Here is a 20,764-nt window from a genome sequence, read left to right as displayed (position 1 = left end):
CACATATTCTAAATTTAAACTAATGAACACAAATGTTCACGAATGGAATTGCATTTAATGTTTCCCCTTCCCCATCGGCATTTGAAGAAGAAAAGAATTGAATTTATACATGAGTAAATAGTAAAATAATTAATGAAATAAAAAAGTTTCAACATACCATGTTTTTAAAATTAACTGAAAGGTATGAAATAATTTCTTAAAGCTTCGTGTAGATTTAAAGCGCCATGCAGTTTCAGAATTTCATACAGATTGTCTGCGAAATTTGTGATTGCGAGTTTTTAATAGCCAACAAAATACTTGTAAGCTTTAAAAGAAAATGCATTTATAATTTAACTAACAATTGATGCATTCATAATTTAACTAACAATGAGCATTTATAATTTAACTAACAATGATATAACTCTGCAAATATTATTAACTAAAGTGTAAGTTCTCTCATTTCTAGCTTTCCCGATACATTGTTATTACGTTGTTGCACGATAAATAACATTGATTATTATCGATTAAAAACATTAATGGACAAAAATTGCTTCAAAAAACATAAATGTGTTAAAAATACTCGAAAGTGTATGAGTAGTTTTCACGAACTTAAACTTCAAAAACGTTGTTTCTGAAGTACCAACCCCTTGCATAGACTGCATACACAGCCCGATTTACCGAACATGGGGCCCCGGGTTTTGAATCAAACCCAACCACTGCAATACATCATAAAAGTACACATTTTATATCAGTAATATATACTTTTTATAACAATCAAATAATTAATAAGTAATAGTACCTGACAAATAACAGCAATATCTAACGAACCACTTTATAAAATTTTAAAAAAATTCATTCATACCCCTAGATTCGTCACTGTTCATTTTCCCTTCCACATGAAATGCATTTTATTAGTAATAGTAGCAGTATTAATTATGAGCCTCCTAAAATTTGGACCCCCAAAACTACGGTCCTTAAAGGAGTTAGTAGTAGAGGCCCTGGATTTGGAACACACCAGGAAACAATAAAAATAAAGTGGCTAGTACGGAAAGGAATCAAATATAGGGAAGGACTTCCCTCACATTTTTAGCTTATCTGAAATGTACTATGCATATATAGAAGGCTTATTTAAATTGTTTATTTTTTCTCTCTCAAAAATAATTTATTCTTCTCTGCATAATTATCGTGTCTTTGTGATATTATCTTTATGCGTACCCACAGATAAAGCTTATTTTGGAGGCTTGAAATGTACAAAAGCATTTAAGACTATAATGGTATTCAATCCATAAAAAAGACTACTTAATAATGAAATGGAATACGGCAGGAAAATAAGAGGTGTATGCTGTTTTGAATTTTTACTTTTTGAATGTTTGACATTTGAATTTCAAAAACTCAACGCCCTTAAATGCAATATTTTTTTAACTTCTAACTGCTCTCTCCTCCCACCATTTTCTAAGATGACTAACTTATTTACACGACTTCTTATTTAAACATAAACTGGCAAGGTGGGTTGACTTGCAATCCAAAAATTGAACTTTTGCTTTAAACACATTTTGTAGTGTTTACATCTTGACTTTTTATGCATACGTATTGCACTTTCAGAACTGATTCAGTTGTATTTGTGAGATAAAAAAAAATACATTAGGAAAATTTTCCACTTTAATTTGCTAACATTTGTTCGGTGGGCAAAAAAAAATGTATTGCTGTGGTTACATACGCTCCATCTGACTCCATTACAAAAAAAAAATTCTACTCAAGGTAAGAGTTAAAGTATCAGCATAATTTAAGTTTATTAAAACCAGTTAAAGCTAAACTGCATCGTTAAAACCTAAAGTGATCAATGATGCATAATCTACACACACACATATTGGAGAATTTCAACATTCACCGGTGACGCTGCAAAAATTTTCGACCTTTCACCGATGTCTTTGTTACGTGAATGTTGAAGGGACTTCTTTGTAATGCATTGAATTATGCACCCCGAAGCCCCTCGTGCCTACCGCGTTTGCAGTTTACCAGTTTCAGGTGCCCAAAATGACTCGGGCAAATGGGGCCACAGGGACAGTTCAACCCCGACTCGACCCCATAGGAAAAGAGGCGCTTTTCCCGAGAGTCTGAAACCGACAACATAGCTGTGTTTATGCCAGGTGTGATTACAAAGTTTTATTACAATATTTACTTACTTTTGAGTCAGAGGGATGTTTTACGTTAATAATGCAACATGTTACATGGAGGAGGTGCATAATTCAAATTACAAACAGATGCAAGTTTCTTGTATCCATGCAGATGAAAAATTGCACAATTTCACAACGTTCAATCAACAAATTATAAAATAGTGGTCAAATGGAATGAATGAGCAGTAAAATTTTTGTGCGTCACAAAATTTATCAAATTTAAATGGAAAAAATTCCAAAGAAATTTATTCGACATTCAACGGTGAATGTCGACATTTATAAGGTTTCGATCTTTTACAGTATCGTATTTACCCGGCAGCCGAAAGTCTTTCAGCAGCCTGCAACGCAAATTAAAAATCCCAAAAATACTCTGCAAGATAAACAGACAGATTAATCATCAAACCTAAATGAGCAATAAGAGGTGCCTAAAAATAAGATGCTACACTTAAAAAATATAAGTACATATTATCAATGGATAACATCCCAGAAAATACGGTGCAAATTTTAGCTCACTGAAATTTGAGAATATTTTTCTCTGTAAAACATTTAATGTTCTTTTTTTTTCATTCCCAATAAAGAAACAGCCTGCAGACCTGTGACGTACGACCCAGTGTCGCGCTGCTACCGGGCATATACGTTAGACTTACGACTTAAAAGTGTTTTGCAAATTATTTCATCTCCCGTGATTGCGATTATGAACATTCGTGCCCTGATAACTAAAAAACTATTGTTGCAGATGACTCGTTAAAAAAGTTTTTAAAAGTTCTAACCCCTAAATTATGAACTTTCTTTAAAAAAAAGTTTTAACCCCGAATTAAGAACTTTTGTGCCTTGATTACTAACAACTATAGTTGCAGATGAATCTTTAAAAAAGTATAACAAAATTCTAACCCCCAAATTATGAACTTTCTTTAAAAAAAAGTTCTAACCCCGAATTAGGAACTTTTGTGCCCTGATCACTGAAAAATTATTGTTGATGATGACTCTTAAAAAAAGTTTCAAAATGCTCTAACCCCGACATTATGAACTTTGTTTAAAAAAGCTCTGACTCCCAAATTATGAACTTTTGAGCCCTGATTACTATAAAAGTATTGCTGCAGATGACTCTTGAGATAAAGTTTTCTAACGTTTGACTGAATTTTTGAGATTTTATTCCATTTTTTCAATGTTTCAAATACGCCCATAGATGCGTTTTACAAATATCTCTGTGAGCGCTTCACACGTGCAGAAAGAAAAGCGACCTCACCTGGTATACGGAAGGACCAGTAATCTCTGCGGTCGCCCTTGCGCCCCAGCAGGCTCTCCCTCGACGCGTTGGTGCTGCTGCCCTGCGACATGCCCCTTCCACCTGGCAGACAGCCACGTGTTCGGACCCACGCAAAAATAGAACCCAACAAGAGGGCGCTATGGCAGGTGAAAGAGCGCTGAGAGGGGAGGGGGGTTCGAGTGACGGACAGAATGAGAATTATTGAACGGTCGGCTGACCGCACGATTCGTCCTCAAAATTGTTCGTGATTATTCCTGAAAGTAAAATCTCACCTTGACGAAAGGAATGACAGAAATGAAAGTTTTCGAAACAGAAAAAGTATTTAATGTACGGTGTTAAAATTGTAGGGAATGTTGACCCAAGTTCTCGTGAAACGCCTTTGAGCGTCATTTTTATTTTGATAGACTAAGTATTACGGGTAATTTTTAGTAATCTACATTAGTTAAGTATGATTGATAACTGGTACAGTTTGAGATGGAGCATTCTTATTCTTTCGCTGCAATGAACAAGCAAGTTCAGGTTCAAACCCGAAAATTGTATTTGAAGCACTTGAGAAGAGGGTAAGTGACAAAGTTAAAAATTCGGAGATACCAGTACAATGGTGGCAGTCCTAGTGGGTGCTGCTACACAGCTTGATTTGAAAACATTTTTCAACGAAAGACTACCGAGGGTTTGAACTTTGCACGCGTTTTACTCAAAACTGTTTTGAGCCAAGAGACGGTACTAGTAGTGTAGTCCTTTTACTTGCTGCTAAATGGCCTGATTTAAAAACACTTTTCAAAGAAAGCCTACCTAAGGTTTGAACTTATCGTGCGTTCTACTGAAAGCTGTTTTGGGACAAGAGACGGTACTAGTAGAACTGTTAGGTGCTGCTCTCCAGCATGTTTAAAAAAAAAACTCTTCAATGAAAGTCTACCTAATGTTTGAACTTAGCACAAATTTTACTTAAAACTGCTTTGAGGCAAGAGACGGTACCAGCAGCCCTGATAGGTACTACACTCTTGATTTAAAAATACATTTCAATGAAAGCCTACCTAAAGTTTGAACTTGCCATGCGTTTTACTTAAACTGTTTTGGGGCAGGAGACCGTAGAAGCCATGGTAAGTGCTTCTGCACGACCTGATTTAAAAATACTTTTCAGTGAAAGCTTACCTGGGGTTTGAACTTTGCACGCGTTTTACTCAAAACTGACTTGCGGCAAGAGACGGTACTGGTAGTCCTGGTAGGTGCTGCAGTATAGTATCTTTTGTAAAAGCTTTTCAATGAAAACCTAATTAGGGTTTAAACTTTGCAGCCGTTTTATGCAAATTTCACTTTCATCCCTTTGCTTCTTCCTGTCCAATTGCTGTTCTGTGATTCGACAAAAAAGGGCTAAAGCCGATACCATAAAGTGAGGCTACTTGAGCCTCCAGGGGTTACTTGAACCCACGAGAGAAAAAAGTGTTTGAAATCCGTCCTGGTCCTATAAAACTCAATGTATAGACTTTAAAAACTTTCTCAATGATAGGTAGCAGTACTAGGTAGAGGCTGGAGCCTGAAACAAAGTTTCTGCTATTCCCACCTTTTTCTGATTGAGGTTATGATTGTAAGTTGTCTAAACAGTTGTTTTTAGGGTCTGCAATCTTAAAAATGTAAGTTCATGGAAACTCTGATGCCATCAAGGAAAAGATAGTTTTAGGTCTGCATTTTATTTCTTAATAAAATAACAGTGTTTCAAGGTTATAACTATATAATTAACACAGTAACTAATATAAGTTAGTAAAAGTGCACTGCTTGCCTTAAAATGGGGTTACTTGAACCCAGCGTTCAAGCAGCTCCAGACCACATTTCATCACTAAATTATGTTAAGAATGGTTTGTAATCTTTTAAAATAAAGAGGGTAGTTACTATTTATACCCGTTTATTTGCAGAGCGGGGAATAAAAAGGGTCCGAAAGTAAAAGAGAACCCATTGAATAGGAAATAATGCGGATTATTAAGAGGAAAAAATACAGTTGTATCCAGATTCAACTAATTCCGAGGAAATGACTGAGAGAGTGGCATCACCTCATTTTGACTTCAGTATATCAACTCTAAAAAGGAAATTAGAAGATAGTTCACAAAACAAGCCTGGGCATGCTGTAGTAGGAAAAGCAGGTATTAAATAATATCAGAAAAAATATATCCACCCAAGCCCTTAAATTGAGGAGTTTTCATTCTTGTTGTTGTTGTTGTTGCTTGTCCCACTTGGCAGACAGAAACATCATACCAAGTCCATGAAGCCGTGCAAACAAAGTCCCTCCAAAACAGCAGAAGGGTCGGAATACAGCTGATTCAGGTCACAGCCGATGCAAGAGAAAATATGGGCGGGAGCAGCCTGAGTCAAATTGCATTTTGGGCACAAGGGGAAAACCTTAATACCAGCCACATGTCGCTGTGCTCGAGTGTGTCCACTTCTCAGTCGGGCTAGGACGGTTTGTTGTTCCCTACTACTTGCCCGAAGTAAAGCAGCGCCAGGGCGGGATGCTTTGTACCATTCATGAATAGGGGGCTGTCTCCAAGAGGAACTGATGCTTTGCTTAACACGGGTGGCAATTTCTGAAAAAGAAAGGCATCCGTTATGGGGAGAGATCTCTCGGCTCCCCTGACGAGCCAGCCCATCAGCAATCTCATTTCCAAATACATCAACATGTGACGGTATCCATTGAAAAGTAATGGTGAGACGTTTACTCAAGTGTTTTAGATGTTTGATTATGTTCAGAGTCGTTTTGTCACCTTGTTTCCACCATTCAGACAGATGCTGAATAGAGCTTCGGCTATCACTCAAGATCCAAATATCAGTACTGACACTCTCTGTGACGCAATAATTCAGAGCCTCCTCAATAGCTAGAAGTTCGGCCCGGAAGACGGAGCAAAAATCGGGGTTTTTAATACAAATCTTAATGCCGTTTCCTTCTCTGATATAAACACCGCTACCGGAGATAGCGCCGTCACCCCTGCTACCGTCAGTATATATTTGCAATGCATCACATGGGATTTGGTGAATATCCTCCAAAGCAAGTTGTCTAAGATACTCCGGGTGTTGGGAGCTCTTGTTGGTGTACGAGCACAAGTGAGGTTTGAAGAAAACTCGTTCATGTAATGATGGGGCAGCATCCAGACCACAAGTCAGTGAAACATATTCAACTTCATTAAAAAGGAAACCCTCATTTTCATTCTTTCTAATGTTTAAATAATGAGCATTTCAATTGGTTTTAGCTGTATTTAGATTATATTTCTATTTGATAAATTATGTTTGCCTAAAAATATATTTTTATGTATACGTTGATTTTATATTACTTTATATAAATAAAATTTGCAATTTATATAAATAGTTTGCTCACTAGAATGTACGTTTTGAGTTTTCTTTCAAAAGCATTGGTCCTTCTTGATACCACCACCCTTTTTCTAATGGATTTGCTGAGTGAGACCAAGTAGCCCCAGCGCGGGGGTGGGAACTTGAACCCAATTTTTAAAAATAGAAAAAAATATAAAGAGTTAAAATTGTTATTTAAAAAGGACTTAAGGTGGTAGCAGAATGTCTGAAAAGTGGTAAAAACAAACAGTGGTACAAACTGCTTTTCTTTCAAATATTTTTCTTTCTAACAATACGTTTATAATACTTTGTAACTTTTTTTTTTTTTCCTTTTTCATTTAAACATCAAACACTTAATTTACTACTGCATTTCTATGTGAGTTCAGCTCTTGTGTTTCGTTTACTTTTTATTTCTTTTGTGGGCAATGACAAATTGCTATTTAACCTCAGTTGACCGGTTTTGATGCTCATCAACGCCTTGAATAAAGAGTTGTTGAGTCATCCATTGTTACAAACTGAAATACGCAGTCTTAGCAGTTGATTTCATTTTTACTCGGCGCTCTTCTCTCATACCAGAAGCAAATGTTCGAAACAGCAAGCGCAGCCTGTGAATGACAAAGCACATCAACTGCCCGCTTGAAGACATTCTTTCAGAAACCTTCCACCACTAAAGCATTTTCCTCGTTTAGCAATATTTCTGTAGAAAAAATGACAGCAGACAGTTCAGTTTTGATTTTATCTCACTAACTTTTTAAGACTTCGGAAAGGTCCTTACAAGGCAGAATTTTTTTCCTGTGCTGTAATATCATAGTATCTCTAACTACTGTATTCTTCATCAAAGCTACTCCCGTTGCAAATAAGGAAAACTGACTTAGTCTTTTGTGCTCAACAAAAAAGTAAAGAGATGATAGCTTTTCTTGAAAAATTGAACAAGAGTATAAAAGTGCATTTCTTATGTCCTCAAATGTCAAAGTTTCTTTTTCTCAGTTGTCTTGAAGTGAGCTCTTACAGCGTCCTATTCATTAAAAATGAATTTTGGAACCCAATAGGGAAGTTGCAACCTATTAAATGTTCATATTTTGGCTATTGGATATTGTTAATTGACCCTCAAAACTAAAAAATTCACCATCGCTGAATTTTAAAACACCGTGGTTGATTTTTAATGAATTTTTAAAAATCCACGCGCAAAAGTGCGCTCGTCTGAAACGTCACGAGCCTACGTCACAGGGCGCGAATGGGCAGCCTTCCGCCGAAGATCCCTTGTTTTCGCTAGGGACATTTTGAGCGCGCTGATATTTTTATTTTTTAGAAATTCAATAATCCTTTTGAACACATTATGGAGACAGGATTCGTTAAAGCACAATCTGAATAATCTTCCTCATGTAACATCAATGATGATATTCGAATGTTTCCGAGAGGATGAGAGGTTTAATGTTCCAGAAACGCGAGCAGTTAAATGCGAGGAGATAAGCCTTTTACGTTTCGTCTTCGAAGTCGAATGCGTGACCTTCGGCTTCTCCCCTATCAGAAGAGCGCATGACGTCACTTCCTATGCCATTTGACGTCACAAGTGCTTGAACTTTAAAAATTAATTTAAAAAAAACTACTTACCGTATCGCAAAAATTTTTTCACCTATGATGTTTATACATGTTACTCTATCATATAAAAATAAAATTGAAAAATCGAAAACTTCCTTATTTGGCTCTTTTTTTTTTTTTTTCCTTTATCCCTTCGCGTGTTTTTTTTTTTTTTTTTTTTTAATTTTATTTCATTTCTACTTTTTTTTTACTTTTTTTATCTATTTATTTTTTTAATCAAAATTTTTTTCCGGGCCACTAAAATATCTTCGCCGGACCCGGGTTATTCAATTCTATTCTATTCTATTCAAGAGTCGCAACTGACTTCAACTGTATTTATGTCGAGGACTGCATACTATGTGCCTTGCCTCTATTATTTTATATACCGATAGATGGCAGCACCATCACCGGATCGAACAGTTAGTGAGAATTTTGAACTAGCCCAGGAGCTAATAGCTACCTAGTACTAGCACCCCCAGAGGTATCGTTTCACTTGGAGGACATTGAGACCACGAGCATATTTAACGTCGCCCAGTCCCCATTAATGACGACGGTGGGTCTTCGACCAGCGAGGATCGAACCCGAGGCCCTCCGGTCCCGAGTCCAATGCCTTACCGATCAGGCTACCACGGCCCCGGACCCGGGTTAAAGATCCCAAAAAAGATGGTAAGGAAAGGACTGATACTGATTAGTATTACTACGATCATATTTGGGGGAGTTGCAAATGGATGTTCTGGCCTGTTTTATTCAGTCATGTGCATCGATTACTGGGCGATAATTGATAACTAGACACTTTGGTGGGCGATATTGGGAACAACCTAGCAAGCAAACATGGCAGCCCTAATATTCCAGATTCACATTGTAAACATTAACTCAATACAGCTTAACCTATTGCGTGTTGGTCGTAGTTTTGAATAACTTGAGTAAAATGTATAATCATTGCAAAAAAAAAAAAAGTTTGTAAATACAATTATATGTTTGTATAAGTTTTGCAAATATATGAAATAATAATTGTACAGTTTTTGAGTAATTAATAGTTTACAGCACTGCTGGGAAGTTTTTAAAAAAAAGTTGTTTTAACGAATGTGAAACTAATAATAAATAATTTCGTTATTCATAATTTTAAAAAAAATTTTTAAAATTATCAATGGTAGATATTTTTAATGGGATATGAATTGGAGATGTCAAACAGTACTATTTCTCAATTTTTCATGAAAATCTGAGGTTTTTTTTTTTTTTTTTTTTTTTTCTTCCTTTTTCTTTTTTGGAGCAAACATGAGTTGCTTGCTTACTATCATCCTCATTTTGACCAAAGTTGATGTTGCTCTTGCTCTGATTTTTCAAATTGCCTTGACAACGGCTGTTTTTAATGTTTATTTAGAGAGAAATTTTCGTTGTCACAGTTACAGATCGTCTGCTGTTTGATTTCATTCATATATTTTTTTCTTCCAGGGAAAAATACAAATATAAATAAACTTAAAAAGCAAAATTTCATCTAAATAAAAAACTTCCAGATTATTAATTCCCATCATTTAAGGTTGATGAGGAATAAAAAATACATAACGTTAAAATAATTACGCTGTAAATAATCTGTATGATAATTGTACTGGTGAATATCTTTATCTTTATTACCGCATTCTAATCACCATTTCTATTTTTATGGATATACCTCGCATTCTAGCTCCAGTGTGAGCAGGCTGGTACTAAGTGTTCCAGTACGTTTTCCAGAAAATAGCCTATCATATGACGGGGGCAAATTTCTTGGCTATTTCCATTCCATTTAAGGTAAAACACCAGTAGTGGCCAGTGACCACTTCGTCAATAGTGGCCACTTCAAGGTTTAAAACGCACTAGTAGGAGCCACAGTGAAGTATATTTTTTAAATGTAGGTGTACAATATTAATTACCCCGCTTGAAACTCAATGAACGTTAGCCCAATGCTTTCTAAATCTTCCCAATTTCTAAAAATACCAGAATTTCAATTTGTTCAATTTTTATCATTTTTTTCTCGAACCTCAAATTTGATCTAGCAGTGATTACTCCAAAACCTGAAAAGTTCAGTAGTGGCCATCTGACATTCTCCCATCCGAAGTATTTACAATACTTACTTTAAATTGAAATAATTGATGAATAAAATTGATTCAATACGATTTTATTAAAATTCTGTAAGCAGTAATTATTTTCGTGATTAATTTGTTGTAATCTGGCTAAATTAGGCGTTTATTCCATTATTTTTCATCTAAAATTATCTTAGTTACGTAACCTGTAAATAGCTTCTTGTAATGTACATACAACCCCCTAACATTCGACTAAAGTATACGCCCCCCCCCCCCCCCATTTCTGAATGATAAGATTTGTGAATGGAATAAAAAGAAAATATGGGAAAGTGGTAGAACGGTGTAGAATTTTCTGGAATATTTGAGAGCTCTCTTTCGAGGTTTATAAATAGCCATGCGGCGAGTTCAAAGTCAGACTGGTCTGAGCCGTTACGCTGAGAGCATGTATTTGGCTCTGTGTGTATTAGCCTTTGCGCTGTGTTTTTGCTTATTTTGAAGTAAAGACGTGTGTGGCCGTTGAGTTTACGGTGTTTAATTGATAGTACCTGGACGACCGAGCCTCGCTCGGCTTTAAAGGAATTATTTTTTGTCAACTCATGTTTTTTTAAGGTTCAATACTTTTCCAAATCTACTTGAAAAGCTTCACCTTAACGAAATATTAAGCACTCGACCTTCTTATAACACTAAAGTACCAAACAAAGAAGATTCTGAATGTAATTAAATCAACATTTTGCTTTAAACTATCTGTTACATTTGTTTCCACTATACAATTTTTCTTGTCAGTAATTAAAATATTTTGACCTTGGAGCCAGTTTTGCTATGGGGAAATCGGTTTTACGCCAGAAAATGCTACATACAGCATGATATCCATCAAAACTTTTGATCCGCAAACCTATTCCATCAAATGATAACAACTGTCTTAACAAAACATAAACAGTCTCAAGACATACGTTTCTTCGAAATAAAATTCAGATGCGAAATTTAAAAAACATGTTAAACTATTTGAAGTGTAAAAAAAAAAAATAAATAAAATAAAATAGGACGGTCAAGTAATAGTTTCACTTAAAAAAGAAAAAAAGTCTTACATTAACTTACATAATGCTTTTGAATTTGTTTTCAGCCAAGTGTGTTTGAAATTAGCCAAAGTGGCTAATATCAGCCAAACCTGGCAACCCTAAACAAGTTTAAAATTTTAAAGCGAGAAGAGAAAAATTTTCATTGTTATGGTTGCAAATCGTCTGCCTGATGCGGCAATTCACATTTTACTTCAAGGCTTAACTTAACTAGATTTTATATTAAAAAAAACTCGTTTTTGTAAAAAATAGCGTTTTTTCTGTAAAAACGCTGATGTAAATGAACTTAGAATGCTAAACTACAATTAAATCCAGAATTTCATCCAAATCGTTAGAGCCGTTTCCGAGATACGAAATATATACATACCCACAAGAATTGCTCGTTTAAAGATATAAGATTTGCTTAATTGCTGATGATTGATTTAGCAGTTGTAACTACATTTCCTGTACATAGCTGTAACTAAATCTCCTGTGTTTTCTCAAGAATTGTGTCGTCATTTAAAGAAAATTTGAAACTGCACGGAACTCGTAACAATAAAGTTACATTAAGTATCGAAAAAAAAATTACATTATTATTGTTCATCTCTTTCTTCAAAGTACAAAAGTAAACTTGAAGTGGCCACTACTGAAGCACTGGCCACTATAGTACAGTAAAATTAGGTCAAAAAATGATCAAACCCAAACATCCAAAAAAAAAAAAAAACGTTTAAACCTCTTGCAAATTATTTCTTACCCTACCAGCAAGAAGGGGTAAAAAGTCGCAGCATTTTGATCGTTGGATTTGGGTGGAAAGAAAGGGGGATGAAATAATTCTTCTTTTTTTACATATTTTCTGTTACTTGAAAAAATTACTAAACATCGCAGAAACCACACTCTATAATGGTAAAATAATAAACTCCAATAGACAAAACACTAAATAACCGGAGTGCACAGGCAGGGGGAGGGGGTTCCATGGCGCAGACTGCGCCTATGGAATTTTTAAGGCAGTTTCTTCAAGGGATACTCCTTTCTCTTTTGAGGGCTTTTATTCTGGATGGGTATACTGTTACACTTGAGGGGTGAGCCATCGATTCGGAGGTGGGACTGTGTAATTTGCATTCAAAAATCAACGATTGCAGCTACACACACGCGCACACATACACCTACACATACACACAAAAACACACACACACATAACTACCCACACATTCATGACTGCGCACAGACGCAAACACATGTCTACACACACCTACACATACCCCCTACACACAAACACACATACCCCCACACACGCCTACATACACACACTCGTGATTGCGAAAAACATAATTTGAATTCAAAATGTCAAAATTCAAATTAATTTTTTTTTTTTTTTTTTTTGAGCAATCACGATTGCTTATTGCTTTCATTTGACTGTTTTTGGCGTGCTATCATTTTATTTCCCAACCGGCGCCACCCTCTGCCAGCACCACCCGTCGGCCGGCCTCACGATGCTGCTCCTCTAGCGAAAACCGTCTCCAAGTTGCGTCCATATCCTACACACATACGCATACATAAACGTACCTACACACACACACCTACACAAACACCACCATACACACACATACCCCTACACACATACCCAAACACATACACACACGCATACATACAGACACCTACACATACACACAAATACACACAACTACCCACACATTCATGCCTGGACACAGACACAAACACATATGCTTACACACACACACCCCCACACACAAACACACACGCTTACACACACACACATACACGTGATTGCGAAAAACATAATTTGAATTCAAGATGACAAAATTCAAATTAATTTTTTTTTTTTTTTTTTTGGATGTTTGGGTTTGGCCTAATTTTACTGTACTATAGTGGCCAGTGCTTCAGTAGTGGCCACTTCAAGTTTACTTTTGTACTTTGAAGAAAGAGATGAACATTTATAATGTAATTTTTTTTTCGGTACTTAATGTACGACACAATTCTTGAGAAAACACAGGAGATTTAGTTACAGCTATGTACATGAAATGTAGTTACAACTGCTAAATCAATCATCAGCAATTAAGCAAATCTTATATCTTTAAACGAGCAATTCTTGTGGGTATGTATATATTTCGTATCTCGGAAACGGCTCTAACGATTTGGATAAAATTTTGGATTTAATTGTAGTTTAGCATTCTAAGTTCATTTACAACAGCGTTTTTACAGAAAAAACGCTACTTTTTACAAAAACGAGTTTTTTAATATAAAGTCTAATTGAGTTAAGCCTTGAAGTAAACTGAATTGACGCATCAGGCAGACGATTTGCAACCATAACAATGAAAATTTGTCTCTTCTCGCTTTAAAATTTTAAACTTGTTTAGGGTTGCCAGGTTTGGCTGATATTGGCCACTTTGGCTAATTTCAAACACACTTGGCTGAAAACAAATTCAAAAGCATTATGTAAGTTAATGTAAGGCTTTTTTCTTTTTTAAGTGAAACTATTGCTTGGAACTACTTTGATATACCCCCCCCCCCCCCAAATCGGAAATTTGGCGACTTTTTTTGTTTTTGTTGATACAAAACTTTGTTGCCACAAAAATTGTTGCCACAAAACTTTTTAAAAAACTCAAAAAATATTACAAAATACAAGAAAATACTTAATTTGGCAACAGCAAAAACCTAAAAGCTATGAAAAAACCTAAATTGGCAACACCAAAATAAGAAACAGCAACCCTAAAAAGTCCGTAGGAAATGCCAGATTTGGCGCGTAATTTTTGGGGGTGTATATCAAAGTTATACCCTATTGCTTGACCGTCCTATTTTATTTTATTTATTTATTTTCTTTTTATACTTCAAATAGTTTAACATGTTTTTTAAATTTCGCATCTAAATTTTATTTCGAAGAAACGTATGTCTTGAGACTGTTTATGTTTTGTTAAGACAGTTGTTATCATTTGATGGAATAGGTTTGTGGATCAAAAGTTTTGATGGATATCATGCTGTATGTAGCATTTTCTGGCGTAAAGTGACCAACTACACTAAAAGTACTTTTTCAAAAAGAAAATCTCGATTGGGATAAAATCGTGAAACGCAAAACCGATTTCATCATAGCAAAACTGGCTCCAAGGTCAAAATATTTTAATTACTGACAAGAAAAATTGTATAGTGGAAACAAATGTAACAGATAGTTTAAAGCAAAATGTTGATTTAATTACATTCAGAATCTGTTGTGTCCTTATATAAATGACAGGTTAGTACTACTTTATTCAATAATTTTCAACTACAATATTTATTGTTCCACTACCATCTTTTATTTTTAAACTGTTCTCTCCAAAATACATCAGCTGTTGCCACACGGGCAAACTCTTAACAGACGAACATAAAAGTAAAGGCTCGCCACATCCCCCCCCCCCCACCTTTTGATTTTTTTTTTTTTAATTACATACCTGACAGATAAAAATCAAAAAACTCATTAAATATTAAACAGTTTCATGTTACTAACTTCAACCTCAAAATAAAATTAAAGTCTCTAAGTAGTTAATCTTACTGTTATATCATAGGTATTATAACTACACACACACGTGAAAACAAATTTAACTATAAATTTTCTGTTAAATGTCAAAAATCTGGTGGCACAACTTTTCTGCCATACCTGCTGGTAACGCATTTAGGTACAGTTTTAATATCGTTCTTTTCAGTCTCAATACTATCATTGTCAGGCACATGTAAAGTCTTAGAAACAGTTTTTTCTAGTGTAGCCTTGTTACTTTTCACCAGCTCATCGTCATAAGCAATCTCCATAGCACACAATTTATGCACTGGTTTAGTTAATTCTCCCATTTCAGTTTTTAGCTTCACCACTCTAACAAAATCATTCTGTCCAGGAAATGCATCTATAACGCGTCCTAGAGGCCAATCCAATCTCTTTCTGTTGTCACATTTCACAATAACGATATCACCAACTTTGATTTCTCGTATGAGATGTTTATTACGTACAGGCGATTGAACCAGAAGTCCAAGGTATTCGTCCCTGAACCTCCTCCGGAATTCATTACGTAATCGCTGTTGATACCTTAGCCTCCTTGATAGATTAGTTGTGTCTAAATGATCCAAATCAGGCACTCCCACCGTCCTAATATCCTGAATGAACATAGATGGTGTAAGTGGCACTAAATCCTGTGGATCCTCGGATAAATACGTTAATGGTCTTGCATTTATGACCGCTTCCACGTCACACAAAATCGTGAGCATCTCTTCATACTCGATAGAAGCTTTTCCCAAGACTCTTCGCAATAGAACTGTGCGTTCAATGCGCTCCCACCATCCCCCCCCCCACCAGGAAACTGACGGTGGGTTAAATTTCCATTTTATTCTAGATATAGATGCATCATGAATTATTCGGGACCAATCTATTTTCTTCATAAGATTTTCAGTCCCTACAAAATTGCTTCCGTTATCGCTGTATATTAGTTTAGGCCGACCACGTCTGGCGATAAATCTTCTCAGTCCCATCACAAACCAGTTAGTCGATAGGCATTGTATTAGTTCGAGGTGTACGACGCGATACACTGCGCACGTAAACAGTAAAATCCAAACTTCAGTACCATTTTTCAAGTGTAGTGGTCCTGCTACGTCCATGCCAACAACTTCGAAAGCCAAAGCATCTCTGATTCTATCTTCTGGCAGAAGTATTGGTATGGACTGTACTCCTTGTGCAGCATGTCTCCTACATCAAGCACAGTGTGCTATCACACGCTGCACGGTTTTCCTTCCCATTAGAATCCAGAAGTTCTGCCTAATGCAACACAATACGGACTGAGCTCCTGCGTGCATCATCTGTAAATGGCGCTCTTGTATCAGCTTCTGTACTACACTGTGATTTGAAGGCAACACAATAGGGCATAAAAACTCTTCATCATCTTTTCTTCTCGCGATTTTCGTTTTGAGTCTAATAAGTCCTTCGTCATCTATGAACGTACAGAGAGAGATTCTCCTTCTTTAAAGGTTTCTTTTTGGACAATCAATAGGAGTTTCTTCTCCGCAGCCTCCTGTTCACCGACTCCCAGTTCGCCTAAAATCTTCAAATTAGACTTCAGACAATTATTGATAAACCTCCGTATCCAAGCTAATATTTTAACGATTTTTGAGTAGCTAGAAAAACGTTCTAAAAACTCATTACTATCAGTTACGGAGGTATCTAGAAGGATTAAGGTCATCTTTCTTTCTCCTAAGATTAACTCTCTATCTACTGGATCTTCAGGAAAAAACCAGTCTTCTTTGGAGTTTTTAAGCCACTCTGGTCCCTCCCACCATTTTCCTTTAATGAACGATTTGATAGAACATCCTCTTGAGGGTAGGTCTGCTGCATTCTTATCACTTGGGACGTGTCTCCAATCTTCTATTGACGAAAACTTTCTTATTTCCTTTGTTCGATTATTTACAAACGTTCCCCATTGGTTATCCTCTCGTATCCAATGTAAAGCTATTGAAGAATCAGTCCAATAAATACTTCGGACATCAGGCAAGTTTAATGCTTCTCTTACAGCAGTATTAAGGCGAACTCCTATGCAACAGGCCATCAACTCTAATCTGGGAATGGTGGATTTTTGCAAAGGCGCCACCCTACTCTTGGCTTGAATGAAACTCAGCTTGACTTCATTATCGACCACACTTCTAAGAAATATAACCGTGCTGTAGGCGGATTTACTCGCATCACAGAAAACATGCAGGCTTAAATTTTCTTTAGGAACAGAGCAATGAATATATCTAGGAATTTTAACTTTTGACAGGCTCTTTAAGTCTTCTATGCAATTTTCAAATTTTTTCCGAAGATCCACTGGACATATTTCATCCCATCCAATCTTTAGTATCCAACTTTCCTGTACAATAAGTTTCAAACGGACGGTCACTGGACACAACACACCTATCGGATCAAAAATTCTATGTACTGCAGAAAGAATATCTCTTCTAGTAATAAAATCTCCTTTCAAATTAATATTTTCTACATTGCAAAATAGGACGTCTGCATGATTATCCCACAATAGACCAAGTACAGGTATAGATTTTTCCATATCGTTTGTAAGTGTTATAGAGGTATGTTCCCAACCCCTTAAATCGAAACAGCTGTTAGATAACATCTCTTTGGCTTCTAGTATAAATTGCATGAGTTCCTCCTCGTCGGATACGGAGGTGATACAATTATCCACGTAAAAGGATTTCTCTAATTTTCTTGCAGTTTCTGGAAAACGAAGTTTATTCTCATCCAACACCAATTTCAAAACAGCTGCTAGAAGAAACGGACTGCTAGTTAGTCCAAATACTACACGTCGATGACGGTATACTTTAAATTTTCTTCCTGGATAATCCTCCCACCACAAGAATCGTAAGTAGTCTTGGTCCTCCTCAGCTACAGATATCTGTAAGAAAGCTTTTCTGATATCTGAAACAACTCCAATTTCTCTTTTCCGGAACCTCATCAATAATGGAGGAACTTCCTCTATCAAATTAGGCCCCTTTTCAAAGCATTGATTTAGAGAAAAGGAGTTCTTTGATTTGCAAGATGCATCTAATACAGGACGCACATTCGTGGTGGAATCTTTCTTAAACACGCCTCTGTGAGGTAAGTAACTTGCGTCATTTTTTAGTTCATCTGTAGGTACTTCTTCAATGATATTTTCGTTGAGTCATTCCTTAAACACATTATCATAATCAGCAAAACGACCTTCTTTAATAAGTTTCTGCTTAGTGGTAAAGCATCTTTTCTCAGCAATTTCTTTGTTTTCAGCTAAAACTTTGTTTTCCAACCATGGCAATCTGACTACGTAGCGCCCCTCCGAATCCTTCTTTACGGTTTCTACAAAGTGCTTCATAACAGTTTGTCTTTCTTCGACTTTCGATTTCGTTTCAATAGGATCCCTAATATATATCGTTTCTAAGTTCCACAGATCAGTCACCGAAGCAGTTTTCAAAAACAATGATGTGGTGAGAAATGCAGAAGCATCATCAAAAGTATATCCATGAACCTTTCCCATTACTAGCCAGCCTAAGTGGGTTTCACTAGCAATTAATCCACATTGAAGATGTTCCATCTTTCCCGTGAATAACTCTCCACAAAAGTCCGCTCCAATTAATAACTCTATGTCCGGCAATCCTTTTCCAGAGTCCGTAATCCATATCTTTTTCTTAGATAATTCTACATCCCAAGGTCCTCTTTTAAGCCTCGGAACTTCTCCACATATAGTCTGCTGATCCAAAACTTGTATATCCAGAGAAAACGTTCCATTTGGAGGTTTAAGAGTGATTTTGTAAAGGCCATGATCTTTCACACTTGTTGTTCCACCGCCGAAAACAGAGTGGGCTAAATTTCTTCTTGCCATAGGTTTAAGACCAATTTCTACTACAGTTCTCTTCAATATGTGAGAATTTTGTGAGCCACTATCTAGAAGAGCTCTCACCAGCTTCCTTCTTCCGTTGGCCTCAATATTTACAAGGATAGTCTGTAGAAGAACTTCATTACCCTCTTTGGCGACCAACACCTTACTCGTATCAATAATCGGTTCGCTAGCTGTTTCCTCCTTTTTATTTACTGGCAACTTGAAACACATAATGGTGTGATGCCGTTTGGAACACATCATGCACTTGACCTTTGATTTGCATTCTTTGGTCTTGTGGTTTGCCTTGAAACAAACATAGCAGGCTTTTTTATAGCCCAACGCTTTTTCTTCTTATCTAATGACCAGCTTTGCGTGAGATAGCAATCTCTACTCTCATGAGACTTGTCGCAGAATACACACTTGTCCCAGGACGACTGTTTTTTGGATTGATCACTTGGAACCATAGAGTGCTGGCGGTAGGAATGACCTCTTCGTCGTTTTGCGCTTTTTTAAACTTCCACCGTTCACGAGTTCCGTCGAATCCATTTCTAGCTAGTTGTAACCGCTCTTCCCCCTCTACCTCGCGTTTCAAAAATGAGAGCAAATTCCTTAGCTTGCTTCCATAACTACCAGAAGCTTTATTTTCTTCACATGTCTGTGTTGGATTCCGTCGCGAAACTCTCATCACATCCTCAGGAATGCAAGATTCTACTAGGGGAAACAGAATTGCTTCATACTTCTCACTTGTCAAGCCTAACGATTCCAACGATCTGAGATGGGACTCTAACTTGTCATACAATTTTGCAACATCAAAATTTCTTCTCTTTTCTGTCGCATTTTTCACTACAAGAGACAATAATTCACGGACATAGTATTCGATTAACAACTCTTCTCTTCCAAATCTACTTTTCAGTGCGTCGATAGCCTTCCCATAGTTTTCCGCTGTAGGCGGAAAACTTTCAATGACTTCACGAGCTCGGCTACCCGGTGAAATGCACTGTAGCATTTGTCTTCTTCAGCTAGCTCACTGTCGCTATGTATTCTTTGGAACTGACTCCAAAAACCTAAGTAATCCTTCAGGTCTCCGCTAAAATGTGACAGTTCAATTTTTGGAAGACGCATTCTACATTTTGTGTTTGGCGAAGAAGCGACCGAACCCGCACCAACCGCCAAAACTTGATTACTGAAATAAGTTTCCCATTCCGTTCTCACCGCATCCATTTTTTGATTATATTCGTCAATTTTTTCATATTCCGCTTCAAATTCTTTATCTGTTACCGTTTCGTTCAAAATTAATTCGTCACATTCCTTTATTTTATCATGAACTCTCTCTAACGTAGCACATTGAACTTTAATATTTTTACCACCAGGCATTTCTTTACCCAATTCGTCGAATAGGCATCCTACAGTTTTTGTAAAAGTCATCCGTAATGATTTCCGTTTCCTGACAGCTTCTTCCATTTTACTATTTCTAGACGTTTTGTCACTATTATATATATTTCACTAACCTGTGTCATCAGATCACGTCCGGGTCACCAAAATGTTGTGTCCTTATATAAATGACAGGTTAGTACTACTTTATTCAATAATTTTCAACTACAGTATTTATTGTTCCACAACCATCTTTTATTTTTAAACTGTTCTCTCCAAAATACATCAGCTGTTGCCACACGGGCAAACTCTTAACAGACGAACATAAAAGTAAAGGCTCGCCACAAGAATCCTCTTTGTTTGGTACTTTAGTGTTACAAGAAGGTCAAGTGCTTAATATTTCGTTAAGGTGAAGCTTTTCAAGTAGATTTGGAAAAGTATTGAACCTTAAAAAAACATGAGTTGACAAAAAATAATTCTTTTAAAGCCGAGCGAGGCTCAGTCGTCCAGGTACTATCAATCTAAATTGCGTATTTGATACATGCTTGTATATCTAACGTGAACTAAAAATTTTCATTATAAATAC

Source organism: Uloborus diversus, chromosome 8, assembly GCF_026930045.1.
Source record: "Uloborus diversus isolate 005 chromosome 8, Udiv.v.3.1, whole genome shotgun sequence".
Taxonomy (NCBI): Eukaryota; Metazoa; Arthropoda; class Arachnida; order Araneae; family Uloboridae; genus Uloborus; species Uloborus diversus.
The sequence above is the reverse complement of the archived record's forward strand: the minus strand, read 5'-3'. Positions refer to the sequence as shown.